The sequence below is a fragment of the Lolium perenne genome, chromosome 4 (genome assembly GCF_019359855.2).
Source record: "Lolium perenne isolate Kyuss_39 chromosome 4, Kyuss_2.0, whole genome shotgun sequence".
In the NCBI taxonomy this organism is placed as follows: Eukaryota; Viridiplantae; Streptophyta; class Magnoliopsida; order Poales; family Poaceae; genus Lolium; species Lolium perenne.
This window is the reverse complement of record NC_067247.2, coordinates 364,937,986-364,951,679: the sequence shown is the minus strand read 5'-3', so window position 1 is coordinate 364,951,679 and position 13,694 is coordinate 364,937,986.

Below are 13,694 nucleotides of genomic sequence, written 5' to 3'. Positions count from 1 at the left end.
GCCGGGACGGGGAAGTGCCCCCGGAAGGCTCCTCCATCGACACCACCGCCATCTCCATCAACGCTGCTGTCTCCCATGAGGAGGGAGTAGTTCTCCATCGAGGCTCGGGGCTGTACCGGTAGCTATGTGGTTCATCTCTCTCCTATGTACTTCAATACAATAATCTCATGAGCTGCCTTACATGACTGAGATTCATATGATGATGCTTGTAATCTAGATGTCATTATGCTAGTCAAGTGGATTTTACTTATGTGATCTCCGGAGACTCCTTGTCCCACGTGTGTAAAGGTGACAGTGTGTGCACCGTGTGGGTCTCTTAGGCTATATTTCACAGAATACTTATTCACTGTTATGAATGGCATAGTGAAGTGCTTATTTATATCTCTTTATGATTGCAACATGTTTTGTATCACAATTTATCTGTGTGCTACTCTAGTGATATTATTAAAGTAGTTTATTCCTCCTGCACGGTGTAATGGTGACAGTGTGTGCATCCGTGTTAGTACTTGGCGTAGGCTATGATTGTGATCTCTTGTAGATTATGAAGTTAACTATTGCTATGATGGTATTGATGTGATCTATGCCTCCTTTCGTAGCGTGAAGGTGACAGTGTGCATGCTACGTTAGTACTTGGTTTAGTTGTGTTGATCTGTCATGCACTCTAAGGTTATTTAAATATGAACATCGAATATTGTGGAGCTTCTTAACTCCGGCATTGAGGGTTCGTGTAATCCTACACAGTTAGTGGTGTTCATCATCCAACAAGAGGGTGTAGAGTATGCATTTATCTATTCTGTTATGTGATCAATGTTGAGAGTGTCCACTAGTGAAAGTATGATCCCTAGGCCTTGTTCCTAAATACTGCTATCGCTGCTTGTTTACTGTTTTACTGCATCTGTACTGCCCGCAATATTACCACCATCAACCACACGCCAGCAAGCACTTTTCTGGCGCCGTTACTACTTATTCATACCACCTGTATTTCACTATCTCTTCGCCGAACTAGTGCACCTATTAGGTGTGTTGGGGACACAAGAGACTTCTTGCTTTGTGGTTGCAGGGTTGCATGAGAGGGATATCTTTGACCTCTTCCTCCCTGAGATCGATAAACCTTGGGTGATTCACTTAAGGGAAACTTGCTGCTGTTCTACAAACCTCTGCTCTTGGAGGCCCAACACTGTCTACAAGAATAGAAGCACCCGTAGACATCAAGCACTTTTCTGGCGCCGTTGCTGGGGAGGAAAGGTAAAAGGCACTCATACTTCGGTTCCAGGTAAAGTACTTTTCTGGCGCCATTGTGTTTGTGCTCGAAGCTATTTCCTTTAGATCCTGCAATTGCAACTTTTTGTTTCTTGTTTACACTAGTTAGGCATAATGGAAAACAACAAAAATATGAGAGATCTTTATTAACTTTATCTTGAATTAGGACATGATGTGTTTGAAGAGAGAATTAAAAAACCCATGGAACTTTATATGCATGCTAATGGGAATGTTATTAATATGAATGCTTTGAACACTATTGTTGCTAATGCTATGGAAAATTCTAAGCTTGGGGAAGCTGGTTTTGATGAGCATGATCTTTTTAGTCCCCCAAGCATTGAGGAGGATATTTTCTTTGATGATACTTTGCCTCCTATTTATGATGATTATAATGATAGTAGTCTTTTGTTACCACCTGTTATGGAGGATAAATTTGATTATGATTACAATATGCCTCCTATATTTGATGATAGCTACTTTGTTGAATTTGCTCCCACTACAACTAATAAAATTGATTATGCTTATGTGGGTAGTAATAATTTTATGCATGAGACTCATGATAAGAATGCTTTATGTGATAGTTATATTGTTGAGTTTTCTCATGATGCTCCTGGAAGTTATTATGAGAGAGGAAAATATGGTTGTACAAATTTTCATGTTACTAAAATACCTCTCTATGTGCTGAAATTTTTGAAGCTACACTTGTTTTATCTTCCTATGCTTGTTACTTTGCTCTTCATGAACTTGTTTATTTACAAGATTCCTATGCATAGGAAGCATGTTAGACTTAAATGTGTTTTGAATTTTCCTCTTGATGCTCTCTTTTGCTTCAAATACTATTTCTTGCGAGTGCATCATTAAAACTGCTGAGCCCATCTTAATGGCTATAAAGAAAGAACTTCTTGGGAGATAACCCATGTGTTTATTTTGCTACAGTAATTTTGTTTTATATTTGAGTCTTGGAAGTTGTTACTACTGTAGCAACCTCTCCTTATCTTAGTTTGGTGTTTTGTTGTGCCAAGTAAAGTCATTGATAGTAAGGTTCATACTAGATTTGGATTACTGCGCAGAAACAGATTTCTTTGCTGTCACGAATCTGGGCAAAATTCTCTGTAGGTAACTCAGAAAATTATGCCAATTTACGTGAGTGATCCTCAGATATGTACGCAACTTTCATTCAATTTGAGCATTTTCATTTGAGCAAGTCTGGTGCCTCAATAAAATTCGTCTTTACGGACTGTTCTGTTTTGACAGATTCTGCCTTTTATTTCGCATTGCCTCATTTGCTATGTGGGATGGATTTCTTTGTTCCATTGACTTCCAGTAGCTTTAAGCAATGTCCAGAAGTGTTAAGAATGATTGTGTCACCTCTGAACATGTGAATTTTTGATTATGCACTAACCCTCTAATGAGTTTGTTTCGAGTTTGGTGTGGAGGAACTTTTCAAGGGTCAAGAGAGGAGGATGATATACTATGATCAAGGAGAGTGAAAGCTCTAAGCTTGGGGATGCCCCGGTGGTTCACCCCTGCATATTTCAAGAAGACTCAAGCATCTAAGCTTGGGGATGCCAGAGGCATCCCCTTCTTCATCGACAAATTATCAGGTTCCTTCTCTTGAAACTATATGTTTATTCGGCCACATCTTATGTACTTTGCTTGGAGCGTCTGTTTGTTTTTGTTTTTGTTTTTGTTTGAATAAATGCTTGTGTGGGAGAGAGACACGCTCCGCTGGTTCATATGAACACATGTGTTCTTAGCTTTTAATTTTCATGGCGAAGGTTGAAACTGCTTCGTTAATTGTTATACGGTTGGAAACGGGAAATGCTACATGTGGTAATTGGTATAATGTCTTGGATAATGTGATACTTGGCAATTGTTGTGCTCATGTTTAAGCTCTTGCATCATATACTTTGCACCCATTAATGAAGAAATACATAGAGCATGCTAAAATTTGGTTTGCATAATTGGTCTCTCTAAAGTCTAGATAATTTCTAGTATTGTGTTTGAACAACAAGGAAGACGGTGTAGAGTCTTATAATGTTTACAATATGTCTTTTATGTGAGTTTTGCTGCACCGGTTCATCCTTGTGTTTGTTTCAAATAACCTTGCTAGCCTAAGCCTTGTATCGAGAGGGAATACTTCTCATGCATCCAAAACCCTTGAGCCAACCACTATGCCATTTGTGTCCACCATACCTACCTACTACATGGTATTTCTCCGCCATTCCAAAGTAAATTGCTTGAGTGCTATGTTTAAATAATTCAAAATTTATCACCTCTGATTTGTGTCAATGTTTTATAGCTCATGAGGAAGTATGTGGTGTTTATCTTTCAATCTTGTTGGGCAACTTTCACCAATGGACTAGTGGCTTCATCCGCTTATCCAATAATTTTGCAAAAAGAGCTGGCAATGGGATTCCCAGTCCCAAATTAATTAAATTAAATAGACACTCCTCCATGGTATGTGATTGTTGGACGGCACCCGAAGGATTCGGTTAGCCATGGCTTGAGAAAGCAAAGGTGGGGAGGAGTGTCATCATAATAAAACTAAAATAAAAAGGCACTCCTTCATGATATGAGATTGTTGGCAGGCACCCGAGGATTCGGTTAGCCATGGTTTGTGAAAGAAAGGTTGGAAGGAGTGCCACACAAAAATAAAATAAAATGGGAGCCGCTCTTTGAAGGTTTGTCTGGCAAGGGGGATTAGAGTGCCCACTACCATTCGTTGACAACAACAAACACCTCTCAAAACTTTACTTTTATGCTCTCTTTATGTTTTCAAAATAAAAGCTCTAGCACAAATATAGCAATCGATGCTTCCCTCTGCGAAGGGACATTCATTTACTTTTATGATGAGTCAGTTCACCTATTTCTCTCCATCTCAAGAAGCAAACACTTGTGTGAACTGTGCATTGATTCCTACATACTTGCATATTGCACTTGTTATATTACTCTATGTTGACAATTATCCATGAGATATACATGTTATAAGTTGAAAGCAACCGCTGAAACTTAATCTTCCTTTGAGTTGCTTCAATATCTTTACTTTGAATTATTGCTTTATGAGTTAACTCTTATGCAAGACTTATTGATGCTTGTCTTGAAAGTACTATTTATGAAAAGTTTTTGCTATATGATTCATTTGTTTACTCATGTCATTTACATTGTTTTGATCGCTGCATTCATTACATATGCTTACAATAGTATGATCAAGGTTATGATGGCATGTCACTCCAGAAATTATCTTTGTTATCGTTTACCTGCTCGGGACGAGCAGAAACTAAGCTTGGGGATGCTGATACGTCTCCGACGTATCGATAATTTCTTATGTTCCATGCCACATTATTGATGATATCTACATGTTTTATGCATACTTTATGTCATATTTATGCGTTTTCCGGAACTAACCTATTGACGAGATGCCGAAGGGCCAGTTCCTGTTTTCTGCTGTTTTTGGTTTCAGAAATCCTAGTAAGGAAACATTCTCGGAATCGGACGAAATCAACGCCCAGCATCCTATTTTTCCACGAAGCTTCCAGAACACTCGTGAGTCGCCAGAGGGGAGCCCTAGTGGGCCCAGGAGGTAGGCCGGCGCGGCCCAGGCCCTGGCCGCGCCGCCCTATCATGTCACCGCCTCTTCGACCCTCTGACGCCGCCTCTTCGCCTATTTAAGCCCCCTCGACCTAAAACCTCGATACGGAAAAGCCACGGTACGAGAAACCTTCCAGAGCCGCCGCCATCGCGAAGCCAAGATCTGGGGGACAGGAGTCTCTGTTCCGGCACGCCGCCGGGACGGGGAAGTGCCCCCGAAAGGCTCCTCCATCGACACCACCGCCATCTCCATCAACGCTGCTGTCTCCCATGAGGAGGGAGTAGTTCTCCATCGAGGCTCGGGGCTGTACCGGTAGCTATGTGGTTCATCTCTCTCCTATGTACTTCAATACAATAATCTCATGAGCTGCCTTACATGATTGAGATTCATATGATGATGCTTGTAATCTAGATGTCATTATGCTAGTCAAGTGGATTTTACTTATGTGATCTCCGGAGACTCCTTGTCCCACGTGTGTAAAGGTGACAGTGTGTGCACCGTGTGGGTCTCTTAGGCTATATTTCACAGAATACTTATTCACTGTTATGAATGGCATAGTGAAGTGCTTATTTATATCTCTTTATGATTGCAACATGTTTTGTATCACAATTTATCTGTGTGCTACTCTAGTGATATTATTAAAGTAGTTTATTCCTCCTGCACGGTGTAATGGTGACAGTGTGTGCATCCGTGTTAGTACTTGGCGTAGGCTATGATTGTGATCTCTTGTAGATTATGAAGTTAACTATTGCTATGATGGTATTGATGTGATCTATGCCTCCTTTCGTAGCGTGAAGGTGACAGTGTGCATGCTACGTTAGTACTTGGTTTAGTTGTGTTGATCTGTCATGCACTCTAAGGTTATTTAAATATGAACATCGAATATTGTGGAGCTTCTTAACTCCGGCATTGAGGGTTCGTGTAATCCTACACAGTTAGTGGTGTTCATCATCCAACAAGAGGGTGTAGAGTATGCATTTATCTATTCTGTTATGTGATCAATGTTGAGAGTGTCCACTAGTGAAAGTATGATCCCTAGGCCTTGTTCCTAAATACTGCTATCGCTGCTTGTTTACTGTTTTACTGCATCTGTACTGCCCGCAATATTACCACCATCAACCACACGCCAGCAAGCACTTTTCTGGCGCCGTTACTACTTATTCATACCACATGTATTTCACTATCTCTTCGCCGAACTAGTGCACCTATTAGGTGTGTTGGGGACACAAGAGACTTCTTGCTTTGTGGTTGCAGGGTTGCATGAGAGGGATATCTTTGACCTCTTCCTCCCTGAGATCGATAAACCTTGGGTGATTCACTTAAGGGAAACTTGCTGCTGTTCTACAAACCTCTGCTCTTGGAGGCCCAACACTGTCTACAAGAATAGAAGCACCCGTAGACATCAAGCACTTTTCTGGCGCCGTTGCCGGGGAGGAAAGGTAAAAGGCACTCATACTTCGGTTCCAGGTAAAGTACTTTTCTGGCGCCATTGTGTTTGTGCTCGAAGCTATTTCCTTTAGATCCTGCAATTGCAACTTTTTGTTTCTTGTTTACACTAGTTAGGCATAATGGAAAACAACAAAAATATGAGAGATCTTTATTAACTTTATCTTGAATTAGGACATGATGTGTTTGAAGAGAGAATTAAAAAACCCATGGAACTTTATATGCATGCTAATGGGAATGTTATTAATATGAATGCTTTGAACACTATTGTTGCTAATGCTATGGAAAATTCTAAGCTTGGGGAAGCTGGTTTTGATGAGCATGATCTTTTTAGTCCCCCAAGCATTGAGGAGGATATTTTCTTTGATGATACTTTGCCTCCTATTTATGATGATTATAATGATAGTAGTCTTTTGTTACCACCTGTTATGGAGGATAAATTTGATTATGATTACAATATGCCTCCTATATTTGATGATAGCTACTTTGTTGAATTTGCTCCCACTACAACTAATAAAATTGATTATGCTTATGTGGGTAGTAATAATTTTATGCATGAGACTCATGATAAGAATGCTTTATGTGATAGTTATATTGTTGATTTTTCTCATGATGCTCCTGAAAGTTATTATGAGAGAGGAAAATATGGTTGTACAAATTTTCATGTTACTAAAATACCTCTCTATGTGCTGAAATTTTTGAAGCTACACTTGTTTTATCTTCCTATGCTTGTTACTTTGCTCTTCATGAACTTGTTTATTTACAAGATTCCTATGCATAGGAAGCATGTTAGACTTAAATGTGTTTTGAATTTTCCTCTTGATGCTCTCTTTTGCTTCAAATACTATTTCTTGCGAGTGCATCATTAAAACTGCTGAGCCCATCTTAATGGCTATAAAGAAAGAACTTCTTGGGAGATAACCCATGTGTTTATTTTGCTACAGTAATTTTGTTTTATATTTGAGTCTTGGAAGTTGTTACTACTGTAGCAACCTCTCCTTATCTTAGTTTGGTGTTTTGTTGTGCCAAGTAAAGTCGTTGATAGTAAGGTTCATACTAGATTTGGATTACTGCGCAGAAACAGATTTCTTTGCTGTCACGAATCTGGGCAAAATTCCCTGTAGGTAACTCAGAAAATTATGCCAATTTACGTGAGTGATCCTCAGATATGTACGCAACTTTCATTCAATTTGAGCATTTTCATTTGAGCAAGTCTGGTGCCTCAATAAAATTCGTCTTTACGGACTATTCTGTTTTGACAGATTCTGCCTTTTATTTCGCATTGCCTCATTTGCTATGTGGGATGGATTTCTTTGTTCCATTGACTTCCAGTAGCTTTAAGCAATGTCCAGAAGTGTTAAGAATGATTGTGTCACCTCTGAACATGTGAATTTTTGATTATGCACTAACCCTCTAATGAGTTTGTTTCGAGTTTGGTGTGGAGGAACTTTTCAAGGGTCAAGAGAGGAGGATGATATACTATGATCAAGGAGAGTGAAAGCTCTAAGCTTGGGGATGCCCCGGTGGTTCACCCCTGCATATTTCAAGAAGACTCAAGCATCTAAGCTTGGGGATGCCAGAGGCATCCCCTTCTTCATCGACAAATTATCAGGTTCCTTCTCTTGAAACTATATGTTTATTCGGCCACATCTTATGTACTTTGCTTGGAGCGTCTGTTTGTTTTTGTTTTTGTTTTTGTTTGAATAAATGCTTGTGTGGGAGAGAGACACGCTCCGCTGGTTCATATGAACACATGTGTTCTTAGCTTTTAATTTTCATGGCGAAGGTTGAAACTGCTTCGTTAATTGTTATACGGTTGGAAACGGGAAATGCTACATGCGGTAATTGGTATAATGTCTTGGATAATGTGATACTTGGCAATTGTTGTGCTCATGTTTAAGCTCTTGCATCATATACTTTGCACCCATTAATGAAGAAATACATAGAGCATGCTAAAATTTGGTTTGCATAATTGGTCTCTCTAAAGTCTAGATAATTTCTAGTATTGAGTTTGAACAACAAGGAAGACGGTGTAGAGTCTTATAATGTTTACAATATGTCTTTTATGTGAGTTTTGCTGCACCGGTTCATCCTTGTGTTTGTTTTAAATAACCTTGCTAGCCTAAGCCTTGTATCGAGAGGGAATACTTCTCATGCATCCAAAACCCTTGAGCCAACCACTATGCCATTTGTGTCCACCATACCTACCTACTACATGGTATTTCTCCGCCATTCCAAAGTAAATTGCTTGAGTGCTACGTTTTAATAATTCAAAATTTATCACCTCTGATTTGTGTCAATGTTTTATAGCTCATGAGGAAGTATGTGGTGTTTATCTTTCAATCTTGTTGGGCAACTTTCACCAATGGACTAGTGGCTTCATCCGCTTATCCAATAATTTTGCAAAAAGAGCTAGCAATGGGATTCCCAGTCCCAAATTAATTAAACTAAATAGACACTCCTCCATGGTATGTGATTGTTGGACGGCACCCGAAGGATTCGGTTAGCCATGGCTTGAGAAAGCAAAGGTGGGGAGGAGTGTCATCATAATAAAACTAAAATAAAAAGGCACTCCTTCATGGTATGAGATTGTTGGCAGGCACCCGAGGATTCGGTTAGCCATGGTTTGTGAAAGAAAGGTTGGAAGGAGTGCCACACAAAAATAAAATAAAATGGGAGCCGCTCTTTGAAGGTTTGTCTGGCAAGGGGGATTAGAGTGCCCACTACCATTCGTTGACAACAACAAACACCTCTCAAAACTTTACTTTTATGCTCTCTTTATGTTTTCAAAATAAAAGCTCTAGCACAAATATAGCAATCGATGCTTCCCTCTGCGAAGGGACATTCATTTACTTTTATGATGAGTCAGTTCACCTATTTCTCTCCATCTCAAGAAGCAAACACTTGTGTGAATTGTGCATTGATTCCTACATACTTGCATATTGCACTTGTTATATTACTCTATGTTGACAATTATCCATGAGATATACATGTTATAAGTTGAAAGCAACCGCTGAAACTTAATCTTCCTTTGAGTTGCTTCAATATCTTTACTTTGAATTATTGCTTTATGAGTTAACTCTTATGCAAGACTTATTGATGCTTGTCTTGAAAGTACTATTTATGAAAAGTTTTTGCTATATGATTCATTTGTTTACTCATGTCATTTACATTGTTTTGATCGCTGCATTCATTACATATGCTTACAATAGTATGATCAAGGTTATGATGGCATGTCACTCCAGAAATTATCTTTGTTATCGTTTACTCGCTGGACGAGCAGAAACTAAGCTTGGGGATGCTGATACGTCTCCGACGTATCGATAATTTCTTATGTTCCATGCCACATTATTGATGATATCTACATGTTTTATGCATACTTTATGTCATATTTATGCGTTTTCCGGAACTAACCTATTGACGAGATGCCGAAGGGCCAGTTCCTGTTTTCTGCTGTTTTTGGTTTCAGAAATCCTAGTAAGGAAATATTCTCGGAATCGGACGAAATCAACGCCCAGCATCCTATTTTTCCACGAAGCTTCCAGAACACTCGTGAGTCGCCAGAGGGGAGCCCTAGTGGGCCCAGGAGGTAGGCCGGCGTGGCCCAGGCCCTGGCCGCACCGCCCTATCATGTCACCGCCTCTTCGACCCTCTGACGCCGCCTCTTCGCCTATTTAAGCCCCTCGACCTAAAACCTCGATACGGAAAAGCCACGGTACGAGAAACCTTCCAGAGCCGCCGCCATCGCGAAGCCAAGATCTGGGGGACAGGAGTCTCTGTTCCGGCACGCCGCCGGGACGGGGAAGTGCCCCCGGAAGGCTCCTCCATCGACACCACCGCCATCTCCATCAACGCTGCTGTCTCCCATGAGGAGGGAGTAGTTCTCCATCGAGGCTCGGGGCTGTACCAGTAGCTATGTGGTTCATCTCTCTCCTATGTACTTCAATACAATAATCTCATGAGCTGCCTTACATGATTGAGATTCATATGATGATGCTTGTAATCTAGATGTCATTATGCTAGTCAAGTGGATTTTACTTATGTGATCTCCGGAGACTCCTTGTCCCACGTGTGTAAAGGTGACAGTGTGTGCACCGTGTGGGTCTCTTAGGCTATATTTCACAGAATACTTATTCACTGTTATGAATGGCATAGTGAAGTGCTTATTTATATCTCTTTATGATTGCAACATGTTTTGTATCACAATTTATCTGTGTGCTACTCTAGTGATGTTATTAAAGTAGTTTATTCCTCCTGCACGGTGTAATGGTGACAGTGTGTGCATCCGTGTTAGTACTTGGCGTAGGCTATGATTGTGATCTCTTGTAGATTATGAAGTTAACTATTGCTATGATGGTATTGATGTGATCTATGCCTCCTTTCGTAGCGTGAAGGTGACAGTGTGCATGCTACGTTAGTACTTGGTTTAGTTGTGTTGATCTGTCATGCACTCTAAGGTTATTTAAATATGAACATCGAATATTGTGGAGCTTGTTAACTCCGGCATTGAGGGTTCGTGTAATCCTACACAGTTAGTGGTGTTCATCATCCAACAAGAGGGTGTAGAGTATGCATTTATCTATTCTGTTATGTGATCAATGTTGAGAGTGTCCACTAGTGAAAGTATGATCCCTAGGCCTTGTTCCTAAATACTGCTATCGCTGCTTGTTTACTGTTTTACTGCATCTGTACTGCCCGCAATATTACCACCATCAACCACACGCCAGCAAGCACTTTTCTGGCGCCGTTACTACTTATTCATACCACCTGTATTTCACTATCTCTTCGCCGAACTAGTGCACCTATTAGGTGTGTTGGGGACACAAGAGACTTCTTGCTTTGTGGTTGCAGGGTTGCATGAGAGGGATATATTTGACCTCTTCCTCCCTGAGATCGATAAACCTTGGGTGATCCACTTAAAGGAAACTTGCTGCTGTTCTACAAACCTCTGCTCTTGGAGGCCCAACACTGTCTACAAGAATAGAAGCACCCGTAGACATCACGAAGCAACAAAGTTTCTTGATAATATGATGATTAATTACTCTGAATGGCACACGGAAAGAGCTCCACAAGGTAAGAAGGTAAATTCTGTCGAAGAAACCTCTTCCTTGAGTGATAAGATTGATGCTATTATGTCTATGCTTGTGAATGATAGGACAAATGTTGATCCTAATAATGTTCCGTTAGCTTCATTGGTCGCTCAAAAAGAACATGTTGATGTGAATTTCATTAAAAATAACAATTATAATAATTCTAGGTCATATCCTGCTAATGGTAACTCTTATGGTAGATATGCTTCACCTAATGAGGAAAAGATGTTAGAAATTGAAAGATCCACCAAGAGCTTTATGCAATCACAATATGAGAAAAATAAATTGTTTACTAAAACTATGAACGAACAATCTACCTTGTTGAAGAATATAGGAAATCAACTTGAAAATCTAAATATGAAGATCTCTGGGTTGCAAACTAAACTTGCAAATGCTGAAAACCGAATCTCTTACATGTCTGTGTCACAATCTTCTTTAATTAATAAAATGGCTGCTAAACCTGAGGATATAGATAATAAAATTGTTACTACAGCAAATGCCATACAAGTTAGAATTAATGAGAATATAAGATTGATGGCCGAATTGCGTGCTAGGTGGGAAAAAGAAGAAAATGCTAAAGAAGATAATATAGCTAAAGTTTGGACTATTACCACCACTAATAATGCTAATGCTCCACATGTTGCTGCACCTCCTACTATTAATGGTAAAAGAATTGGTGTTGGCAATGTTTCCACTTCTAATGCAAAGCGCGAAAAACTGCACAAATCGCTAAAACTGCTGAAACTGCCTGTGAAAAAACTGCTGAAATTTTTTCCAACATTGGGGATAATGATCCCATTGCTTTAGATTATAATGGTTTGGATTTTGATGATTGCCACATCTCTGAAGTTATAAAGTTCTTACAAAAACTTGCTAAGAGTCCTAATGCTAGTGCTATAAATTTGGCTTGCACGAAACATATTACAAATGCTCTCATAAAAGCTAGAGAAGAGAAACTAGAACGCGAAGATTCTATTCCTAGGAAGCTAGAGGATGGTTGGGAGCCTATCATTAAGATGAAGGTCAATGATTTTGATTGTAATGCTTTATGTGATCTTGGTGCAAGTATTTCCGTTATGCCTAAGAAAATCTATAATATGCTTGACTTGCCACCACTGAAAAATTGTTATTTGGATGTTAATCTTGCTGATAATTCTACAAAGAAACCTTTGGGGAGAGTTGATAATGTTCGCATTACCGTTAACAATAACCGTGTCCCCGTTGATTTTGTTGTCTTGGATATTGAATGCAATGCATCTTGTCCCATTATATTGGGAAGACCTTTTCTTCGAACTGTTGGTGCTATCATTGACATGAAGGAAGGTAATATTAAATATCAATTTCCTCTCAAGAAAGGTATGTAACACTTCCCTAGAAAGAGAATGAAGATACCTTTTGATTCTATTATTAGAACAAATTATGATATTGACACTTCGTCTCTTGATAATACTTGATACACACTTTCTGCGCCTAGCTGAAAGGCGTTAAAGAAAAGCGCTTATGGGAGACAACCCATGTTTTTACTACAGTACCTTTATTTTATATTTGAGTCTTGGAAGTTGTTACTACTGTATCAAACTCTCCTTATCTTAGTTTTGTGCATTGTTGTGCCAAGTAAAGTCGTTGATAGTAAGGTTCATACTAGATTTGGATTACTGCGCAGAAACAGATTTCTTTGCTGTCACGAATCTGGGCCTAATTCTCTGTAGGTAACTCAGCAGATTATGACAATTTACGTGAGTGATCCTCAGATATGTACGCAACTTTCATTCAATTTGAGCATTTTCATTTGAGCAATTCTGGTGCCTCAATAAAATTCGTCTTTACGAACTGTTCTGTTTTGACAGATTCTGCCTTTTATTTCGCATTGCCTGTTTTGCTATGCTTGATGGATTTTTCGATTCCATTAACTTTCAGTAGCTTTGTGAAATGTCCAGAAGTGTTAAGAATGATTATGTCACCTCTGAACATGTAAATTTTAATTGTACACTAACCCTCTAATGAGTTGTTTTGAGTTTGGTGTGGAGGAAGTTTTCAAGGATCAAGAGAGGGAGATGATACAATATGATCAAGGAGAGTGAAAGCTCTAAGCTTGGGGATGCCCCGGTGGTTCACCCCTGCATATTTCAAGAAGACTCAAGCGTCTAAGCTTGGGGATGCCCAAGGCATCCCCTTCTTCATCGACAACATTATCAGGTTCCTCTAGTGAAACTATATTTTTATTCCATCACATCTTATGTACTTTGCTTCGAGCGTCGGTTTGTTTTGTTTTTTGTTTTGTTTGAATAAAATGGATCCTAGCATTC